General features: G+C 40.1%; 1 long non-coding RNA gene across 1 annotated transcript; it reads right to left on the bottom strand.

Annotated features, from left to right (window-relative positions):
• Positions 1 to 1704: 1704 nt before the first annotated feature.
• LOC130867690 (uncharacterized) lies at positions 1705 to 18846 on the bottom strand. The gene is made up of 3 exons (XR_009056475.1): positions 18794 to 18846; positions 2237 to 2334; positions 1705 to 1892 (listed from the first exon to the last, which is right to left on the bottom strand). It is a non-coding gene; the product is annotated as an uncharacterized LOC130867690 (long non-coding RNA).
• Positions 18847 to 23194: the final 4348 nt, after the last annotated feature.

Below are 23194 nucleotides of genomic sequence, written 5' to 3'. Positions count from 1 at the left end.
ATTATCTGGCACGAGGAGGGAGGCTGAGTTCAAACCTCAGTGCTGAAAACCAAGACAACACTGTCCGTGGCTTTTATTTTAAAACAATGATCATAATAAATGCTAGGGATACAGCTCAGGGCCAATGTGCTTGTCCAGCATGTGCAAGGCTTTTATTTTAAAACGATGATCATAATAAACCCTAGGGATGCAGCTCAGGGCCGATGTGCTTGTCCAGCATGTGCAAGGCCCTAGACTTCATCCCCAGAAGTGTGAAAATTTAATTAATTAAAGAGAAATGATATCAGCACTTAGGAAATAGTAGATAGGATCAAGAAGGCCAGCTTGGCTACTCCAGATCTGTCTCAAAAAGTAAAACCAAACCAGATGAGAGACGTGGCTCAAAGCACCCATTAGTAAGCACTGGCGTCTGCAAGCCATCCCTAGCACTCCTGAATAAATAAATAAGGCAAAAACCATTGACCAGGAGCAAATTATGGCTTGAAATGCCTGTTATAAATTATTATACACATGACTCAGAATATGGCAGGTCATTAGTCTCCCATAATCTAGACTTACAGAAGGGTAATATGTATTGAGTAATGTCCCTAGAAGAGGTTGGCAATTAGTCAGACTCTCTGGGGCTTTGCAGTTTGAAAGGAGAAAATATATTCTGTGGGTAATTGCATGCCATTTTCAGTGGATGCAGAAATAGTAGTAACTAAATATCTTTAATGATAATATTAGCAAAAATTTGGCAGGGTACTTAGCCCCCTTTAATGCCTGTAATAAACTCCAAACTGCTAGGCTAGGGTATGATTTCTGAAGTAGTCTTGAAAGATCAACTTCCTGCTGATGCATCTTCAGTTCTGAACAAGAATTGTAAATTCAGAGAATGCCAGGAAGAAGAGATTCCCAGGCCAGTGTGACTTCTCAGCACTGTGCCTTCCACAGGACGGACCTAGGAGAGAGGGAGACACCCCTGTCCCTGTTATGTAGCCAAAATAGAAGATGGCCCGAGGCAACAAACTCCAACAAATAATCTCTTCCATGTGAACCCCAGAACGAGCAAACCAACCCAAGCAGTGTGCTGATGTGGGAGAATGTTTGCATTCAGTTCTCCATCGAGGCTCTGATCCATAGGTCAAGGAAAGAAACAGAGAGTAATTAATTACAATACAATCAAATACAGAGCTAGCAATAAAACACAGAAATGAAGTAGAAACATTGAAATTGTCCTTATTGTATTTTCAGTCCTTTCATCCAGATATAAGAAACTCCTGTCTTTGGCAAAGGGTCTTTGTCTCTGCCCAGACCCCAAGTGTTTCCTATCTTGGTAGAGGTCAGAGGCCATCCTTCTCCATGTCTTTGACTGAGGCCATGTGAAGATGACCCATGAATTTGTTCCTGTTTGTAAACCTCTCATTTTTCAACTGGTCATGCTCTGTGCTGTGCATCCTCAACAGCTACAATTGGGAACAGAGGAAGGGGCCAGCCACGGATGCAGAATTCCAGCATCATGCCTTCTCAGCTGGGCAACTGTACCGCTTATCAATTACCCTAAAAGGAAAAAAAAGGGAGGAGGAGAGGGAAGGATAGAGAGGGGGGAGGGAGGTGGAGGAAAAGAGGGGGAGGAGGAACCCATAACCCATAACAACAGAGTAGCATTCTTTTGTGATCCAGGGAATTGAACATTTTTTAACAGTTTATTAAGAATTCTGTTACTTTACTTTTTCCAGCTTTAGCCATTGACAAAGCATTTTCTTCCTGAAGCACAGGGGTTGCTGAGGGTGCTTCTAACCCAACACCTTCACTTTTGTCTTCATCAGGCTTCTTACTGAGGGCTTGGTTACAGTTTCAGGGGTCCATGACATCATGGCAGGGAGGCATGGAAACAGAGCAGTGGTTGACAGCTTTTATGTGGAGACAAAAACCACAGGGCAGAGAGAGACACAGTGGAAACAAAACCTCAAAGTCCACCACCAGCCACACACCTCCGCTAACAAGGCCACACCTCCTCTTAGTCCTTCACAAACAGTTCCACCAACTGGGTGAGGCCAGGCATTCAAACATAGGAGCCTGTGGGGGCCATTCACATTCAAATACCGTAATTCTCAGAAAAACAAGATCAAGAGGAGATCAAGATTTCTTAGGACACAAAGGTTTGACAACATTGAATTAAGTTTTTCTATGACTATGTATTTGTTCCCTAGCCATTACCCTATTTTTGTAACTTGAATATGTACAATTTTCTTACTTTGACATGTCTTGAGATCAGTGAGTTTCTCCAGTTGCCATTGGCCAGGCCTCCAGCTTAGACATACAAGGAATGGACATCCCCAACTGTGGGAGAACCTAGAAAAGAGTGAGGCATTACCATCACTTTTGTTTGGTTTCTAAGACAAGGTCTCACTATATACCCCTGGCTGTCTAGGAATTCACTGTATAGATCAAGCTGGACTAGAACTTAAGGCAACCCTCCAGACTATGCCTCCAGAGTGCTGGGGTCACCAAAGTGTGTCACCAACACTCTCTATGGCACAGTCAACACCAGTGCATACAGCATGACCTATAATATCAGATATTTGGGTCATATAATGAGAAAAGTAATTCATTATCATTGATGGGTGAAGTTTTTAGATGCACATCCAACTTGTGATACAATCAAACAAAACGATTCAATCATAAACACTCATACAAAGATTAAAAAAACAAAGGAAGAGAAACATAATACTTAGCATCAAACTTCCTACTTTTCAAAAATTCTGCCAAAGCTCTAAATAGATAAAATCAATGTTAAAGTCAAAGATTATATCAACTTACAATTTAGAACAAGATATTGACCTCTTTTTAAATTCTTTTTCTAATTGATTGCTGTTTAAATAAACCCAGTTTGGTTCTCAGCACCCACACAGCAGACTCAGGTCCTCTGCAAGAGCAGTAAGCGTGATTAACCACTGAACAATCTCTCCAACCCCAGCACCAGAGTTTTAACTAGCAACATATGATTAGAGATGCATAAACCTGAGAAAAAACTTTTTGTATAAAATTAAAAGAACAGCTTTACGCCTAAAAGTATTTCTATAAGTAACACCATAATTTTAGATTCATTTTTTATCATTTTTATAATATGTGCAGTATAACTCTGTCATTCACAGAAGTCAAAAAAGGAACTGGAGTTAGAGACAGTTGTGAACCACCATGTGGGTCCTAGAACTGAATCTACAACTTTTGGAGGAGCAACAAGTGTTCTTAAGCTACCTCTCGAGCCTTTACTTTTATTATTTTTAAGTGTGTGTGTGTGTGTGTGCTTACAAAAGTACCTGTATGCAGGTAAAAAGACCTCAGAGCCCAGTGGTGTTGGATTTCCCTGCAGGTACAGTTACAGATGGTTGTGAGCTGCCCAACCTGAGTGCTGTCAACGGAACCTAAGTCCTCAGGAAAAGAAGCAAGCACACTTAACCACTGTGCCATCTCCCTAGCCATAATAGTATCATTTTCATTTCAAAAAAACTAATTTTTCTTTCATTTTATATGCAGCAAATAGTCCACATCAATATTGTGCACCAGTTCCTACACTGTTAGTGTAAGTGGAGACTTCTCATTCTTTCTGACTGCACAGACCCGAATGATCACACAGAAACTATACTAATTACAATACTCCTTGGCCAATAGCTTAGGTATATTTCTTCCTAGCTCTTCTTCTTAAATTAACCCATTTCTATTCATCTATTTATCACCACAAGACTGTGGCTTACCAGAGAGGTTCTGGCAGCAGCGTCTTTCTCTTTTGGCAGCTACACAGCATCTCCTTGACTCTGTCTATTCTCTCTATATATCTCTATTTGGATTTCCCACCTGGATGTACTCTGCTAAGTCATTGGCTGAAACAGATTTATTCATTATCTGATAAAAAAACAACACATACACAGAAATACATCCCACATCACCTCCCCTTTTCTATTTAAATAAAAAGGAAGGCTTTAACTTTAACACAGTAAAATTACATGTAACAAAACAGGTATCAAGCAAGAATTAGTTTCACTATTTCTTTGTGAGCCTTAAGGTTCATATCTAACTTATCCTTTATTAAACTAAGGAAAATTATAACTATAGCTGTCTGTCTTCAAATCTTCAAGAACCCAGCAGAATATAATACTACTTAATTAAGCAAGAAATGCATTGTAAGCAACTGCCAAAGTTCTAGAATTTGCAGAGACATCTTGCTGCCTGTACAGTTATCCAAAGCTCTTCTGTAACATTGAGGCATCCATCTTTGGCCTACAGGCCCATAGTATCTGGTGGACTTTTCCAAGAAGCAGGAAATTTGAAGTCCCCGTTCTGCCTTCTAATGGCGAAGTTCATCAGTTTCTTTCTTCTTTATCCTGAAGAATGTCTGGCAGATTCTTTCATGAAGCAGGAACCCTGAAGGGCTGTCTTACCTTCTTTAAGCAAGTTATGCAGCCATTTGTCTGTGGATCCTGTATGTCCAATTTATACAGTATACCATAAAGCAGTCTAGGCAAGAGCTGTTTCTTGCCCAAATGGCTAGCAAACTCCATAAGCAGCTTCTTTGATGCCCATCATCCTCTTGCAGTAATTGGTGCTGCCAGAAGCAGACATGTCTCACTGACGAGAAAAGTCTAAGTTCTTAAAATATTTCAAATGCCATATTCTGTAGGTCTTTGAAAGGTTTGAAGAATACCTATCCATGTAAAATATATCTCTGTAACATGACCACAAGTTTGACTATTATATATGGCTATCTATTAATCTGTATTTCTTAACTACACATTATATCTTTAAATGAGATGCACAAACATAATACCTTAAACAAGAGCAAAAATACATATATACAATTTAACAAATCGACCTTAAATTTGTATAATAGACTAAGATCCATACCAAAGCAAAGTATTCATCTTTGTATCATATCTCTCACCCATACTTTTTAAAAAAGAGATTGACTGTGATCATTTAACTATTTATAATGAAAACCCTTTAAATAAAAACAAACATTTATAAATACTCATTTTGGGAATTGGGGAATAGTTTTCTCCAAACTGCTTTCTGCTGTTTGTTGGGCAAAGTATTTTTAGGGTCATGATCTTGTTCCATCAAACCACATTAGCCTGGAAGGAATCCACAGGTTCTCATCTTCTATGGAAACAAAAGCAGAGCATCTTTTCCAAAGTAACATATTGTTAGACTCAAATTTTGAAGTCAAGATATCTTTATGTTAGTTTAGCTTAGCAGCCTGTACAATGAAATGTCTCTCTGTAGTTAGTTCATTCATAGTCAAAAGATTCAAAGAAAACACAATAGTATACATAATCCAGACTCTGTGTATTTTCCATCTTTACATGACTTTTATTTTACTCTACTACTTTTAAATATTTATTTTTATTATCTTTACTCCTTTAATCTATAACTGTCTGTATTGTTTCTTCTCTCTTAAGCCCATTCACATTTATTTAACACTGTGGCCCATTCAGAGGTCTTTTTACTGTCTGAATCTGTCTTTATGGTGTACCTGTAATCATTTTTTATGACCAGGAGTACCATTTTTTTTTTAATGCTAAGGGGCTATGGCTAGGACCAACTCCATGGCCCTGCCTGTTTGATCCACCCAGTCCAACATGGCAGAGCATGTTCACTGCCTCTGTGAGCCATGTTCAATGCCCCAGCTCCAGGGACATAGCGTGTCTATGTCACCATTAATCAATTTGTAACATGCTGCTCACAGACTCCATTTAAGTGTTCATTAACAGGATCAGCATGAACCAGGAAGCTGCTAATGCTGAGTCAGAAAAATTTCTCTTAAAGGAGCCATGCCTTTGCTCTCCACGAGCAAACAGAGCCCAGCTGAGATAATGTTACCATGAAGCTGTGCTTAACTCTGTTCTTTTGTGTCTTGAATTCCTTCCCAAGCTCTCTCGGGTTTGATGTGGATGCAATTGGCCCACACTTGTACCACTGTGTGAACTGAGACTGCTCATTCATTTCTGGCCACCCAAACCCAAATAAATGACATGGAAACCATATTAATTACAATACTGCTTGCCCATTAGCTTAGGTGTATTCCTACCTAGCTATTATATCTTAAATTAACCCATTTCTATTAATCCATGTACTGCCACAAGGCTATGGCTTGCCAGAAAGGTTCCTTCTCTGCTCCCCCCAACCTCTCTCTCTCTCTCTCTCTCTCTCTATATATATATATATATATATATATATATATATATATATATATATATGTTCGGACTTCTCACCTGGCTGTACCCTGCAAAGTCATTGACTGAGGCACCTTTATTCATTATCCAATAAATGCAACACATATACAGGACATCCTGCGTCAGTTCGCAGGAGACCTCTGTTGAATGCACCAAGATCAGATGAAACAATGTAGGGAAGCAGTTACAAAGAGATGATTAATAGGCTAGAACCTAAAGCCTGAGGCACAAAGGGGTGCCTTCATCTATCCCATTAACTGTCACACAACATCAGGCTCTCGGGGGCCCCTACCTAAGACTGCTTCAGTGCACGCCTTTGGAACAAGGTATGGATAAATATAAAGAGCTTTCTGGAAAATGCCCGAGGGAATGAAGAGACATCAATATATCGAGCCCACTTGCTCTCGCCTCCTTCCACCCATTATAAATTGATGCTTCAGCTCTTGTTTCCCTCGGCATAGCCACTCCAACAAATGAGGTATTTGTGCCAGTGCAGAACATTTGTAAACTAATGATCCTCTCTAACGTGTACACTGGGAGTCCATCCTGGCTGAGTGCTTTACTTCAAAGAGGAGGATCAAGGGTGCTGACTGATTTAAATTCCATGGAGGTCCATCAGACATAAGCATGGTCAAGCCATAAGAGACACTTTTCCTCAGTTTCACATGTAAGGAGGAGGTCCATGCCGTGTGTACATATGCTGACTCATCTGTAACAGCCCAGCAAATACCTCCCAAGGCAAGCGAGGGTGAGTCAACAGGCCGTGTGTTATGGGCATAGGCATGGCTTTGTATCCTGCAGGTACAGTGCAGTCATCTTCTGCCCTGTGGCTAGAGGGCACCTGTTTCCTCAGCCTGCCTTCTAGTAGATTCTCTGAATCCCTGGGAGACTCTGGGTGACTGACTGTAATACAGACAGAGGAAGGCTCCTCTATACATCAGAGGAACTGGTCTGTCACAGCTCAGGTTTCAGTTGTATTCTCTGGGGATCTAATCAAATTCCCCAAACAATCCCAAATATATAATTCTCTGTCAAAGAAACATGGGTATTCAAAGTATCAAGTTTTCACAATAACCATTTCCACATGAACTTATTTCAAAAGCCATCAAGCTAAAAGCATTATATTGATATACAAGAGAAAAGTCTACTTCACAGTTTTTACTCATTGAGGTAATCAAATTCTCCAGGAGTTAAGTCTGTGAAATATGAGATGATTCTATTGTTTAAGAAGGAAGATATTCACTGACTTTAACATAAATTCTGAATCATTTACCAGATTCAAGAAATGGATTGTAGATTTAAACTCATATTTCAGAAATGTTTCTCAATTCAAATTAACTATTTTATAGTACTCAATTGATTTCACAGAATTTATATAATTTTAGAATTAATGCAGCATTTTAAAATAAGCTGCCTGTGTCCTTTTTACTTTGGGACCCAAACATACTGGGATTTGGGACACGGATACTTCTCATTTCAAATGAGAAAACCGACATTTAAATGGTATTTTGCCAAAGCTGTCTGCAGCCCGTAGACATTCTTGCATTAAAACTCTTCTGACCCCAGTGACTATCAAGCTCATCCATTCACTCACTTGCCCACTCGTTCCTAGGAGTCTTAATTTTCTGTTGCTAATCAAATCCTCAACAAAGCAGCTTACAGGAGGAAGCATTCTGGCATACAGTTAATTCTAGAGGGATGGATTCCATCATGGCAAGGAAGGCTTGGCAGCAAGAACTGGAGGCAGCCAGTCATATGGCAGTCTGCAGCCAGGAAGCAGAAAGAGAACAGGAAGTGAGGCGGGGCTATAAAACTTCAAGGCCCGCCCACAGTGATCCACTTCCCCCAATGAGGTTCCAGCTCTTAAAGGCTTCACAATGCCTCCCACTGGGGACACATGAACCTAGGAGGTGCATTTCACCTTTAAACCACAGACCTGACTGTCTGGTATTCTGCCAGGAGCCATGATGCTGTTTTCTGGAAGAAGTATCATGAACCCAAAAGTATATAAAAAACTCAGTCTCATTCACGTACTAAATTGTAAGAAATGTATATGAGATGAAAGATAGAAATGACCCCAGGTGAAATAAATGGTAGGTTAAAAATAATAATAATAAGCTGGCATCAAAAAAGATAATAGTGGCCAGGCAGTGGTGGCGCACGCCTTTAATCCCAGCACTCTGGAGGCAGAAGCAGGCGGATCTCCGTGAGTTCGAGGCCAGCCTGGTCTACAAAGGGAGTTCCAGGACAGGCTCCAAAAAGCTACAGAGAAACCCTGTCTCGAAAAACCAAAAAAAAAAAAAAAAAAAAAAAAAAGATAATAGTGGTTATCCAAATATGTATTTATAAAGTGAAAGCAATCATAACTTGCATATGAATATAAAGTTAGAACTATAAGGCATAGGCAATGCCATTAAATCTTTACTTATTGGAGAGAACCGAGATACTCTAAGCTTAGATATTTTTGGAAATTAGAACATTAAAAGTAAATGGAGAAGATAGGAACTTAGCTCAGTTGATAGAGTGCTTGTCTAGCATGCATGATGCCCTGACTACAACCCCCCAGCACCACATAAAACAGGGCTAGAGCTAGGTGTGGTGGCATATGTTTTAACCCCAGTACTCAGGACAGAGGCAGGCAGATCTCTGGGATAAAGTTGTAAAGTTTGTCTGCTCACAAACCAGCCATTCACTTCTCCTTAGGCTTCTGTGTACCGCAAGTCCCCAAGAGACCAAAATTAGGCTAATATTAGAGGTCGATGTCCTCGAGTTTTGTGTCAAATTGACATAAGCTAAGGTCCTTTTAGAAGGCCTCTCAGTTGAGAAAATGCCCCCACCAGCCTGGTTCTAGGCAAACCTATGGTACATTTTCTTTTTTTCCTTTTTTTTTTTTTTTTTTTTTTTGGTTTTTCGAGACAGGGTTTCTCTGTGGCTTTGGAGCCTGTCCTGGAACTAGCTCTGTAGACCAGGCTGGTCTCGAACTCACAGAGATCCGCCTGCCTCTGCCTCCCGAGTGCTGGTATTAAAGGCGTGTGCCACCATCGCCCGGCTAGGTACATTTTCTTGATTGATGATGGGGGAAGATTCAGCCACTGTGGGTGGTGCCACCTCTGGGCCAGTGGTTCTGGGTGTATAAGAAAGCAGTCTAAGAAGGACATGTAGTTTGCATCGCTCCTCCATGGCCTCTGCTTCAGTTCCTGCCTCTGGGTCCTGCCTTGAGGTCTCTGACTTCTCTAGATGCAATAAATCTCCTCCCCGACATATTCTTGGCCATGGTGTTTCATCTCAGCAATAGACACCCTAGAACAGAGGTTCAGAACCACGGCTCTGTGTGCAAGTGCTGGCTGTGAGAGCGTGAGGGCCTTAATGCAGCTCCCTTAGAAGTCACGATAAAAACAGGCATGGTGACATCCATCTCTACTCCTGACACTGGGGAGGTGGGAGCCAGGAGGGTCCTAGGGTGTGCTGTCAATCAGTGATGTGGGATTTCCCTCTGTATGCTGTGAATACCATTGGTTAATAAAGAAACTGGCTTGGCCTGATAGGGTAGAGCAGAGATAGGAGGGGAAAACTAAACTGAATGCTGGGAGGAAGAAGGTGGAGTCAGGGGAGAAGCCATGGAGCCACTGCCAGAGACAGACATGTTGAAACCTTGCCAGTAGGCGATGAAATTCATAGTAAAATATAAAATAATGGAGATGGGTTAGTTCTAGATGTAAGAGCTAGCTAGCATTACGCTCAAGTAATTGGCCAAGCAGTGATTTAATTAATACATTTTCTGTGTGGTTCTTTTGGGAGTCTGGGTAGCTTGGAAACGAACAAGTAGCCTCCATATTACAAATCAGTAAAAGTCAGTTAGAGACCCTGTCTCAAAAATTAAAGTAGACGGAAATGGAGAAAGACACCTGACACTCTGGCCTCCACATACATGCACCATGCACACATATGTGGAGTACCCCCAATGCGTGCACACATGCACACACAAACACACATACACACACACACACACACACAGAGAGAGAGAGAGAGAGAGAGAGAGAGAGAGAGAGAGAGAGAGAAAGAGAGAGAGAGAGAGAGAGAGAGAGAGAGAGATTAAACTAATTAATAATGCTACAATGGTCTTTAAGTGTTACATGAATAAGAAAAGGGGGTGAGCTGGAGATGATTAGCCTTGTGAAAGGAGGAACATTAAAAACTGAGTTGGGCTAAAAGCTAGCCCTCATTAGGAAAACAGCCAAGAGATTCCTGGAAGAAATGGAAGATGCTGATGCTGCTCCCAAGAGCACACAGATGACGAGAAGGAAAACAGGCTCACTGTGAACACAAAGAACAGTACATTGGTCCATCTATTTCAAGCCAGCCACATCAAATCCTTCCTTCAACCAAAGCCTAACCAGCCACATTGTTTACTTCCTTCAACCAAAGCCCAACCAGAGCAAAGCCTTCACTCTTTAGCTCTTAAGAAAAAAAAAAAAAAAAAAAAAAAAGAGAGAGAGGCAGGGGAGATACAGAAGACAGCAGAAGGTGGTTTACAAGATTAAGGAAAGAAGAAATCCATCCCTGCTTGCTTTCTCCTATATATATATGACGGTTTATACCAATAACCAACCCGGGGGGATCTAGAATCACCTTGGAGACAAATCTGTGGGCATGTCTGTGAAGGGGTAATGGAGGTGGGAAGACCTATCCTAAGTTTGGGCAGCATCGTACCATGGGCTGGGCCCTGGCTTGAAAGAAAAGGAATGAGCCAGTGGAATACCATCACTGTTTATATTTCCTAACTGCAGATGCAATGGGTCCCAGCCTCAGGCTTGTGGTGCCAGGATTTCCCTGCCACTGCAAATTATATCCTCAAAAAGGGGCCATAATGAACCCTCTCACTCTTAAGCTAATTCTGCTATGTTGACAGAGGTTTCTGTCCCACCTAGTCCTACAGTTGTTTAGTCCCAAATAAATCACACAGAAGTCTACACCAATAATAAACTGATTGGCCTAGTATCTCAGGCTCTTCTTATTAACTCTTTCTTACCTCGTACATTAACCCATTATTCTTGTCTGTACTAGCCATGTGGCTTGGTACTTTATTTGGCAAGGCAGTTACATCTTGCTTCCTCTGCATCTGGGTCGTGACTGTAGACTGCATCCTTTTCCCAGAATTCTCCTCTTCTCATTGCTCTGCCTCTACTTCCTGTCTGGTCACCCCACCTATACTTCTTGCCTCACTACTGGCTAATCAGCATATTGTTGAAAATAATACACATGACAGGATGAAAGACCATTGTCCCACAGCACTGCCAGTGTGTTTTATTGTAGCAACAGGAAAGACAGCAAAGATACCACACCAATGAACTGACTCTAGAACATTCTTCACAGACATGCATGGAGACTTCTCCCTTCAGCAACTCCAGAGCCCGTCAAGCTGATGGTCAACACCAGCCAAGATTCAACGATACAACTAACAATCTAGATTTTACAGATATGTGAAAAATGGAAGAAAGCTAGATGACCTGGGGAGATGGAGTGTGGCGCACAGCAAACAATTCATTTTCCCCTTCACACACATTTGAGATGGTTATATAAACTGAATAAGCAACAAGGAAATAAATCTTTAACATTTTCCAAATAACTTGTCATTTGGATCAAAATATTCTATCATTATGCAACTTAATCAGAAAAAAATGAATAAAAAACTACCCTGGAAGGCTAGAAATATATTTCTGAATAACTCAAAAGTTCAGGAGTCAAAATGGTCATTATAAATATTCAGAATTAAAAGAAATAAGAGCACTATGTAAAACTTCTGGGATTTTAAAGAGAAAAATCACAGGGGAAGTTATAACTTTATATACGTATCAAAAGCTAGAAAGACTGACAATACAGTTGAGCACAGAACTCGGAAAATTAGAGCCAAAGGCAGTGAGAACATCCAGAAGAACAATAAGATTGATTGAAATCATCCAGGATAATTCAGAGATAATAGCATAATTACTCTCATTTATTTGATGTATCTTGTAGTGTAATCTATATGAAGGAGGGCTATAATAAGAGTATATGCTAAAAAGCCTAGAACAACCATGAAAGTTCTCTTAAGAGGAGTCATAACTTACACACTAATAGTGGAGGGAAAATGAAGAAAGAAAATGTGTGTATATATGTGCGTGTGTATGTGTACATACACATGTACCAAGCACAGATGGAACGAGTAGGAAGAAAAGGCAGATGGTAGATTTTACTTGAATTGTATCATTAAAATGGTCTTAATACTCACTTTAAAAAGCAAAGATTATCAGATTAGATGAACCAAACCGACCAAGTACATGGGTTTTACATAAAACTGAAAGTGTAATTAAAAGAAGAAAGATAAAAAAGGTACAAACCACCCAAACCCAACTGAAATAAGAAAACAGCTGTTGGGGCTGGGGTCTGAATCAGCAGTCTTGTGCAGAAAGACCCACACACAACTGATTGGTATCACTGAAATCGCTATACAGATTCCAGCAAAGGGGGCTTCGCATAAAACAGTACAGCCAGACATAAGGTGGACACTGAACCATGAGAAATGGCTCAGTGATGTACATGGTCCTAGCAACACACTGGAATGAAAGGTGACAAGCACAGGCACCAGTGCCTTTTAGATTTTGACTCTCCTGTCAATAACCTGGAGAACAAGTAGAAGTCAAACTAGTCCAGACATAGAAGAGTTTAAAACGTATACATTACTGGAGCGGGAGAGGTGGTTCAGAGGCTAAGAACATGTTCTGCTCTTGCTGAGGACCCAGGTTCAAGTCCCAGTACCCACTTAGTGGCTCTTGGCCATCTGTAACTCCAGTTCCAGGGAGTCTGATGCCCTCTTCAGGCCTTCACAGGCACTACAGACACACAGTACACAGGCCTTACATGTAAAATAATTTTAATTAAATAACAAACAACTCCAGCTTGTTGATCTGATTATCACTTATACAAAGGCCATCCAACAACAGGAGGTATAAACATTTTAACAATGCATATAAAAAGTGTAATATAAAAGGTCATATTCTGACATAAGTCATTGATTGGAGGTGTAGCTCACTTACCAAACAAGTGTGAGGACCTGAGTTCAATACCAGCACTGAAAGAAAACATCTTAGTAACTGTCAGGAGTCCTTTTCCATCATCTCTCAAGCCCATAGCTCCCGGATACACCTAGTCTTGTTAGCTAACTTGGTTTGGGGGAATCTTTCTCTCTACCTTCTAAAGAGGCTGAGAGTACAAGCAGGCAGCTATGCCTACTGGACATTTATGTGGGTCCCAGGGGTCCAAACTTTAGTCATCTGTCTTTCAGGGCAAATGCTTAATCTGCTGATCCATCTCGTTAGCCCAGACAGCAGCATTTCGAATGGTGAAAATCTAAGAGTTTTCTCCCTAAGGCTGTATTCTACTTGCCATACCCAATTGTTCAACAAAGCAATTATTAATAAGACCAATTTAATAGGAAATAGAAATAAAAACCATGCAGATTGAGACAAGGAAATAAAACTATCTCTAGGCGTTGGTGGCGCATGCCTTTAATCCCAACACTTGGGAGGCAGAGGCAGGCAGATCTCTGAGTTTGATGCCAGTCTGGTCTACAGAGTTAGTTCCAGGATGACCAGGGCAACCCAAAGAAACTCTGTCTCAAAAACAAACAAATGATAAGTTTCATGACACTGATAATCTGCTTAGGAAATTCCCATGATTTCACAAAAAATACTAAAACTAAGAAATGGATGAAGAATACTAATTGATATAAAATCAGTATAGCTAGCAAAATGAATAACTAGTGAAAATTAAAATGTGAGCAAACAAAACCAATACTGCTTACCATGGGACTCCCCTCCCCTTATCTGAAACACTTAAGCATTTATAACAGCAAAATTGAGAGACCTTTGTGTACAGAAAACCACAAAATACTACTGAGGGAAATAAGTTCTCAGCGGTCTGAGAGCACCGTGAGTTGGAAGGCTGGATATTATTAGGCTGTCAGTGCCCTCCTACAGATTCCAGACAAGCCCCTCCCACCCTCTCCACTTTAATGGATTCATGTGGTACAATTCTAGAATCCACTCAGATTATTTCTCTATTTTAAGGTTAACCCAATCACACATACAAAGTCCTTTTTGCCTTGTCATTGAATGTAATTCCCAGGGAAATGGGCCTTGGAAATTTTTGGAGTGATTTTTTTTGTGGCCCACCAAGAATACTTTGAGGGTTTTTAATATTTAAAATCTTTTTTTAACTTTAGTGAATAAATACCTGTTTAAAATGACATGTACAGACCTAACACTCTTACTTCAAAGAGAAGCAGAATCAGCTTTATCTTCTTAAATTAATTTTAAATATAGGTTTGGTTGGAAAGGATGTGGCGCCAGGGAAGCCTTGCATCCTGTTGATAGGAATGTAAATTAATTCAGCCATGATGGAAACCAACGTAGAGATTCCTCAAAAAATTAAAAATAGAACTACCATATGATCCAGCAATCCCACTTGTGTGCACATCCAAGAGAAGACAAAATCAGCACATCAAAGAGGTCATGGAAACTCCCGTGTTTAATCGAGCATTGTTCACCACAGCCAAGAGAGTGGATCATATGTCCACCAGTGGCTGAGTGAATAGAGACAGTATCATTTCTCTATGCAGAAGAATATCATTCAGTCTCAAAAAAGGGTGTCCTGTCACATGTAATGATATGAATGAACCTAGATGACATTGTTTGCAATGAAATAAGCCAGGCACAAGTCAGGCAGCATTCGGCTCCACTCTACGTATGAGCATTTGAACTTCTAAGAGAGAGAGAAAGTGTTCACAAGATGTTGGCCATAGGGCACAAAATTTCAATTTTGTGGAATGAATTCAAGAGTACAATTAGTGACCACCAAATTGTTCATCCTGTCGTGGTGGTGGTGGTGGTGTGTGTGTGTGCATGCACATGCAGGAAAGCACTTATGTACATGCACAAGCCAGAGGAGAATAGTGGGTGTCCTGCTCTACCACTCTGCATCTTATTCCTGCATGACTGCAGTATCCCCAAACATCTGCTTACCGCCTCCCTTACTTGACCTCTGCTGTACAAGCTGAAGTGCTCTGTGTGGTTGCACAGTGGTAAAAAGTATTCATGCGGGGCTGGTATGATTTGTTAGTCAAGTGCTTGCTGCACAAGCATGAGGACCTAACTCCAATTCCCCCCAAAAGTCCTTTAAAAAAAGTTGGGTACAGAGGCACCTGTAATCTCAGCACTAGGAAGGTGGAGACTCTGGCCAGTCAGCCTCACCGAATGGGCAAGCCCCAAATCTAGTGAGAAACCTTCTCTCAAAGAGTACCAAATGGAGGCATTTGGAATGATGAAATGTGATGAACTTCCAAGATGGTCTGACAAATCAAGTTGAATGTGAGGCCACCTTAGCTAGAGAATCCAAAACAGAAAGGACAGTCACTTGTCTAAAATTTAGTTGAAAGCCTAGAGATGGCAAGAGTTAATACAAAGCATGGGAAAAAAACAACAAAACAAGGGAACATTTATTATACGCACAGAAAATTGTAAACCATCCCATCAAGAAAGACAACCAACATCACAGAGCAGAAACTTCCCTTTCTCACAGAAAATGCAAACACCGTTGAAATAGTTTTATCTTGCTCATATTCGTGCTCACTGGAAAGCATTGTCCATGCCTGAACCCATCTCAACAGAGTTAAGTGACGATTGCCAAGCATGAAAGGAGGTATACAGCAACTGTCACAGACAAGCAGAAAACTTGACAGAGCACTTGGACTGGTGATGGAATGGGTTTTTAATTGCTCTGTTTATCAATCATATATATAATGTCTGCAGATGGTTCAGAGGGTAAAAGCACTTATCATGAGACTCTGATGAACCAAGTTCAATCCTTGGATCCCACATAAACGTTAAAGGGAACACCTGACCCCACTAATTGTCCTCTGACCACCATATGCCTACTACAGCACACAGATATCCACACTCATAGCCACCCTACATACAGCAACAATGAATAAAACATTAAAAGAAATTTAATGCATATAATCCTAAATCATATGCATGAAAATTTTATGTGTATGTATGTAAAACAATTTTTAGATTGTACATCCTAAAACTGTAATCCAGTTTCTGGGCCCCTAGCATGTTGAAGTTGGGTATCAGGAGATGCAAGCGAGATTGTAGGCAGAGACTTCTCATTTGTTTCCTGGCCACCCAGACCCAAAATAACCACACAGAAACTGTATTAATTACAACACTGCTTGATCTATTAGCTTTTCATTAACGAACTCTTACATCTTAAATTAACCCATTTCTATTATTTTGTATTTTACCACAAGGCTTATGGTTATTGGTACCAGTGTGTGGGCATCTGTCTCCTGCAGCAGCTACATGGCTTCTCTCTGACTCTGCCTACTCTCTCCTCTTCTATTTACTTGGAATTCCTGCCTTGCCCTATTCTGTGCTGCAATAGACCCAAAGCAGATTTGAGGGGGAAATTCTGTCAATTAATCTCATCTAATTAAGGCGTGGCGACCTGGACCCCAGAAAGAAAAACTGGGAGGACCCAGATGCTTGCTCTCTCTCTGCGCGGTGCCCACCAGACAGATAGGAAGTCATGCCTCCCACTTTTGCAGCGTGAGTTTTCCTGTCTTATCCATTAAAAATAATTGTTATTCTTGAGCTGGCCTGGTTATTTATTGTATTGATCTAATTTGCTACATCTGGTGCCCAAACGTGGGGCCACTACAGTCTCATGTGCCCTGCCGCCAGGAACATAGACTACCCACTTGGCTTCCCTCGACTCTGCGCCCCGTGCCCCACAGCCCATGCCACCAGAGCAGGAAACTATTGAACAGCCAAAGACATTCACAGAACACACGGTCTGTGATTTATACAATAAATAAATAAATAGATAGACAAATAAATAAACAAACAAATAAATAATAACTTCTTGATTTGAGTATTTTTCAGTATTCCCTTTAAATTCAGCCATCTAAAACCAAGCACGTGGATTCAGGTGCACCCTGACCCCTACTGGCAGGCAACGGTTATTGCACCTACTCTAGCTGACTGGACCACAGGTAAGATTTATTATTTTCAATTTTAAAAGGGCAATATGTCAGACAATCTAACCATCCAAGCTTTCCATAGCATTTTCACTTACACCATGTGTGAGGTCTTACAAGACACATATGATGTCCCTCCTACATTGCTATTTCTAAGATTCACTTTTTTTCTTGTACTCTGTCTTTTTTTCATAAAATATGCTTTGACAATAGGAAAATGATGCAGTCTTTACAGACTGAATCCAGGCTTTTTAGAAAAGAAGTTGGAAATCTAAGGAAGACACAACCATCTTAACTAACGGTTTTCAGTTGACTGAGGTACTTTTAAAAACAATACAGACTGATACCAACCTTTTCAACAAAGAGATTACACATCTAAAGGAGAATACTAGGATTTTGTTTAATATGATTCGGTCAACTGAATTTTTTTGAAAAAAAGGTACAGTCTAGCCCCCATGGCCACCCTTTTGTCTGAAGGGTCCTTGGACTACCAGGCATCCCTGTTTCTGTGCTGAGGAGTTCCATCCAGACAGGTGAGTGTGAGCAACCCCCAGGGCTGACTGTCCTGAAGTGAGCACAGACCCCTCCCAGCTCCTGCTGCAGGGGCTTCTTTGATACACATGACCCTGCATCCCCCAAGCCTGCCCTACTGTCTCCAAAGTCCTTGACCCAGGAACATTTCCTGCTCCTGCACTAAGGCCACACCAGGCAGGCCAGAACGTCCCCTCAAGGGAGTGCAGGGGACCTTCAGCTTCTGCTGCAGGGTCTTCTATGTTCCACTCAACCCTGCCCTCCCCCCATGGCCACCCTTTTGTCTGCGGGGTCCTTGGAATACCAGGAGTCCCTGTTTCTGTGCTGAGGAGTTCCATCCAGAAAGGAACAGTTTCTGCACCTGCACTGAGGAGATTCACCCAGAGAGTCAGTCACAGCAAAGATTGGACCAAGACACCAAGACTCTCCTGGCTGCATTTGAAGGAGGAGATGGGCAGGCACCAATGCAAGAATTCCTCCAACAACCTGAAAGACAACATGACATCACCAGAGTCCAGGGATCATGAAACAAGAAGAATTGAACACCCTACTCCAGAAGAAATAGAAGAAATCGACTTTAAATAGAACTTTATGAAAAAAATAGAGGAACAGGAGGTGAAAAACTGCTGTAAAGAAATGAAGATGACAAACAAAAAGTAGAAGAAATGAATAAATCTTTCAAAGATAACCAAGAAAACCAAGAAAAAGCAATCAAACAGGTAAGGGAAACAGTTCAAGACTTGAAAAGTGAAATGGAGGTGAAGAAAACACAAACCGAGGGAAGGCTAGATATGGAAAATCTGAGTAAATGAACAGGAACTACAGAGACAAGTATTACCAACAGAATACAAGAGATAGAAGAAAGAATCTCAGACACTGAATGAAGGCGAAGGCATAAGTCACAAACAATCCCACACCAGTTTGGAATTATGATTAATAGAATGGTTATTTATTTAAAGGGGAAAAAACTTACAGATCACCATCCCAGACAACAGCCCTCTGCACAATCAGGAAGGGAGTCTAGTCACCAGAAGCAGAGCAGGAGGCAAGAGAGAGAGGAGAGGGAAGTGGCCGCTTTTTTAAAGGGAGAGCGACCACACCCCAATGGGCTGGTATCTCAGCGGCTATTGGCTGAAGGAATGGAAGGAGCTCCCGCAACACCTCCCCCTTTTGTTTAAGTAAGAGAGTTCTAAACCTATTATGAAATTATATACAATAAGTACAAATATCCTATTCTAACTAGCTTAAGTCTTATATAATAAATAGCTTGGCCAAGTAATGAGTGGAAAGTAACTACATTTATATAGTCTTCAACCCCATCGAAGATCTGAGAAGGGAAATAATGTTACTTGAGTAATTAGGAAGTGCAATCAAACAACTTCCAAAACATGCAACAAATCACAGAGACAACTAGCTGCCTGGGCAATCACCCAAGGTCACGTTTGCAGCGTTGAAGCAACCAACTTTGGCTAAGGCCTAACATAACTGACATACCATTTTCAAAGGCAAGAAACTTTTCAAAACTATCTTACCCTGTCTTGGCAGGATATGACAGTCCTGTTTTATCCACTGATGCACGCTCTGTATCTCTGTCAGTGGTTGAGGTATGGGCATTTCTTTGCCCAAAGGCCAGTTCTGCCAAAAATAAAGGCTCTAGGTGGAGTGTCTTTGGTGCTCAACATTCTCTCAGGAATAGAGCAGTGTTGCCAGGAACAATTGTGTCTCACTACCAAGAAACTCTAAGTTAGATTAAAGGCCATTTTCTACAGCTGTTTGAAGAGGTTGAAGATTATCTATCTATACTGAGTATAATCTCTATGTATCTAAAGAACCTGATTAGTCTAATTATAAATGACAAACTTAGAATGCTATTGATCTATATAATTCTCAATACCTGGGCTGGAGAGATGGCTCAGTGGATAAAAGCATTGCCTGCTCTTCCAATGGTCCTGAGTTCAATTCCCAGAAACCACATGGTGGCTCACAACCATCTGTAATGAGGTCTGGAACCTTCTTCTGGCCTGCAGGCATACACACAGATAGAATACTGTATACATAATGAATAAATAAATATTTAAAAAAATAATAATTCTCAATACCTATCTAACTTAAAGATTAAGACAATAAACAACTGTGAAACAAATGAGGACAATGACCTCCAAATATAAACAATGTACAAATATACAATATATAAGTATCTTAATCAGAGGTAGAAATGTACACTGCAATATGGTAAATATACACTATCAATACAATGTCTATATCAATACATAAAAATATTTTAAACAGAGATAGAAGCATGCATGCATACAATAGTCAATATAATTTAACTTTGTATCAATATACAAGAATCAATACCAATATATTTCTCTAAAAACAGTAACTCACCATTACAAATCTATCATCCCATCATCCAATTATCCCTCTTTTATTTTTTTTTAAAAAAATCCCTGAGCTTATAAAATTTTCCCCCAACCCTCAACCATATACTAATTATAATCAATCCCTAAATGATGTCCCTAAACCCAAGGGCAAACTTTACTGGGAGAGGGGACGTTGTCCTCTAGAATTACTTCCAGCTGTCATGGGGGTGACGTTTTTTCTGGGGGATCCTGTGAAAGTAAAATGATGGTTAAATTTCAAGATCAATGTCTTTTAAAATTGCAAATAGTCTCTGAGTATTTTGTGCAGGTCTGGCCAGAATGTTGTATAAGATGTGCACCATTTCAGCTAACCAAGTTGGAACTGTCTTGTGCAGCTGGTACCCAAAACAGGTCTTGTAGTAGCGCTATCAGTATCATGACATCATATCAACCAGGTTGAGTTGTTGTTATGGGGCCTCATCTTCTTCCTGGAAACTTCAAATGTCACTTCAGGAAAAACTCATTGTTCATTGTGAAAAACTTAAACATTAATCATATAGACATATATAGACATACATATATTCAATGAAAGGCATGATAGATATATTCAATGAAAGGTATGATAGATATGAAGAAAAGCAAAGATGTTTTCTAAACTCATTATTTTTTTCTGTCCCATATCATGGCTCTTGGTATGAGACAGAAACTCCAGAAACTCTGGGTTTTTCTCTTACCAACAGGCTTGGAATTGGAGAGGGACTGAGCCAGAGTCCAACTTCAAAACCAGCTCTATATATTTATAAATAAATGCACATTAATACACATTTAAAGATAAGTGTAGAATAATTTTACTTACGGGACCTATTCGATTTGCTGGCCGATTCTTCCATCTGTCAGTATTCATACATCCAGGGTTCCTTGAATTTTTTGAAGATGAGTGTTTTCCTGCAGAGATAAGACAAGAACCCTACCCACATTCTATATGTTTTTCTTACCACCTGTATGAATATCATCATTGTGAATGAGCTGTCATTTCTCCTTTCCAAGAGGTTTCTCCTCTTCAAATCGAAACTTTATTAATTTTGATGGTATCCACAATTTTTCTTCTCCTGTGGAAACAAGAGCAAAACCCCTTCCCCAATGTAGCACATCTCCTGGCTTCCATTAAGAGGTCAGCACATCTTTGAAATAAATCGGTTGATTTAGTTCAGCAGACTTTTCCATTATCCAATGTCTTTCTGCTGCTGTCGTTCCTTTCTCATTAGCGTTAAGGAAATTCAAGGTTAATAAAGCATTATGTAATCTATTTCTGGGGTTATTTTAGGTCCCTTTCTGTTTGTTCAGCATATTCTTTATAGTACGGTTTGATCTTTCTATAGCCTGACCTGTATGATTATTTGGTATACATGTAATGTGTTTTATATTGTAATAAGCAAACAAGCATTTTATTTTCTTAGATACATATGTTAGACCATTGTCCGTCTTTATTTGTGCAGGTATACCCATGATGGCCATAACTTCCAATAAATGTGTGATTACTGAATCAGCCTTTTCTGAGCTCAGGGCAGTAACCCATTGAAAACCTGAATACGTGTCTATGGTGTGTGTATATATTTTAACATAACAAATTCCATAAAGTGGAACACATCCATCTGCCAGATTTCATTTCTTTTAGTACTCTATGGGTTACTCCCTGCAGGCAACGGTGTTTGATTATAGAAAGAACAAGTAAGACATCTCTTTATAATGTCCTTAGCTTGTTGCCATGTAATGGAAAATTCTTTCTTTCGGCCTTTACTATTGACATGATGCTTTTTATGAATTTCTGAGGCCTGCAACACGCTTCCAATTAATAATTGATCAATCTCAGCGTTACCTTGTGCTAGAGGACCAGGAAGATCCATATGGGACCGGATGTGTGTTATGTACATCGGACAAAGCTTATTCCTGACTATGTCTTGTACCTGGATAAACAATGAAGTCAACTCTGTGTCATCTTGTATAAATTCAGCCGTTTCAATATGCAAGATAACTCTTTCTGCATATTGTGAATCTGTAACTATATTAAGAGGTTCTTTAAAATCCCTTAGCACCATAAGAATGGCATGTAATTCTGCCTTCTAGAAAGAATTATAAGGGCTTTGTTCCACCTTACTCAATTCATCTGACTTGTAACCTGCTTTCCCTGATTTATTTAAGTCAGTATAGAACGTGCAGGCTCCAGTTATTGGAGCATCATGTACAATTCTAGGAAGAATCCGAGAAGTTCTCTTTATGAGGTTAAGTCTATCACTTTGAGGATAGTTGCTATTAATTTCTCCCAAAAAAATTAGCACAAGCTCTTTGCCATGGTTCATTGTCTTTCCATAACTTTCTTATTTCCTCAGTAGTAATAGGCACTATAATTTCTGCTGGGTCTATACCTGCTAGTTGATGAAGTCACAGTTTACCTTTTATAATTAATTCAGAGACTTTTTCCACATAAGTTTTTAATTTTTTACTTGGTTTATTAGGTATAAATATCTACTCTAAAATAATATCTTCCCTCTGCATTAGAATCCCTGTAAGAGAAATTCTGGAAGGCAATATGACTAGGATGCAGCTAAGATTTGGGTTCACCCTATCCACATGTGCCTCCTGTAATTTTTCCTCAATCATTGTCAGTTCCTTTTCTGCTTCAGCTGTCAGTTTTCTTGGACTATTCAAATCTTTATCACCATCTAAGGTTTTGTTTAAATGAACTATTAGATCAGGTGTTATCCCAACAGCTGGTCATAGACTGGAAATGTCTCCTAACAATCTTTGGAAGTCATTAAGAGTCTTTAACTCGTCTCTCCTAATTTGTGCCTTTTGCGTTTTAATTTTCTCTAACCCTATTCTGTAACCTAGGTAATTAATAGAATTTCCTCTTTGAATCTTTTCAGGGGCAATTTGTAATCCCCACCTAGGCAAGACTTTCTTTACTTCTTCAAACATCCTTTCTAAAGTATCTTTATTTGAATCAGATAACA

The sequence above is a fragment of the Chionomys nivalis genome, chromosome 1, assembly GCF_950005125.1.
Source record: "Chionomys nivalis chromosome 1, mChiNiv1.1, whole genome shotgun sequence".
NCBI lineage: Eukaryota > Metazoa > Chordata > Mammalia > Rodentia > Cricetidae > Chionomys > Chionomys nivalis.
Note: the sequence above shows the minus strand (reverse complement) of the source record. Positions and strands in the feature narration are given on the sequence as shown.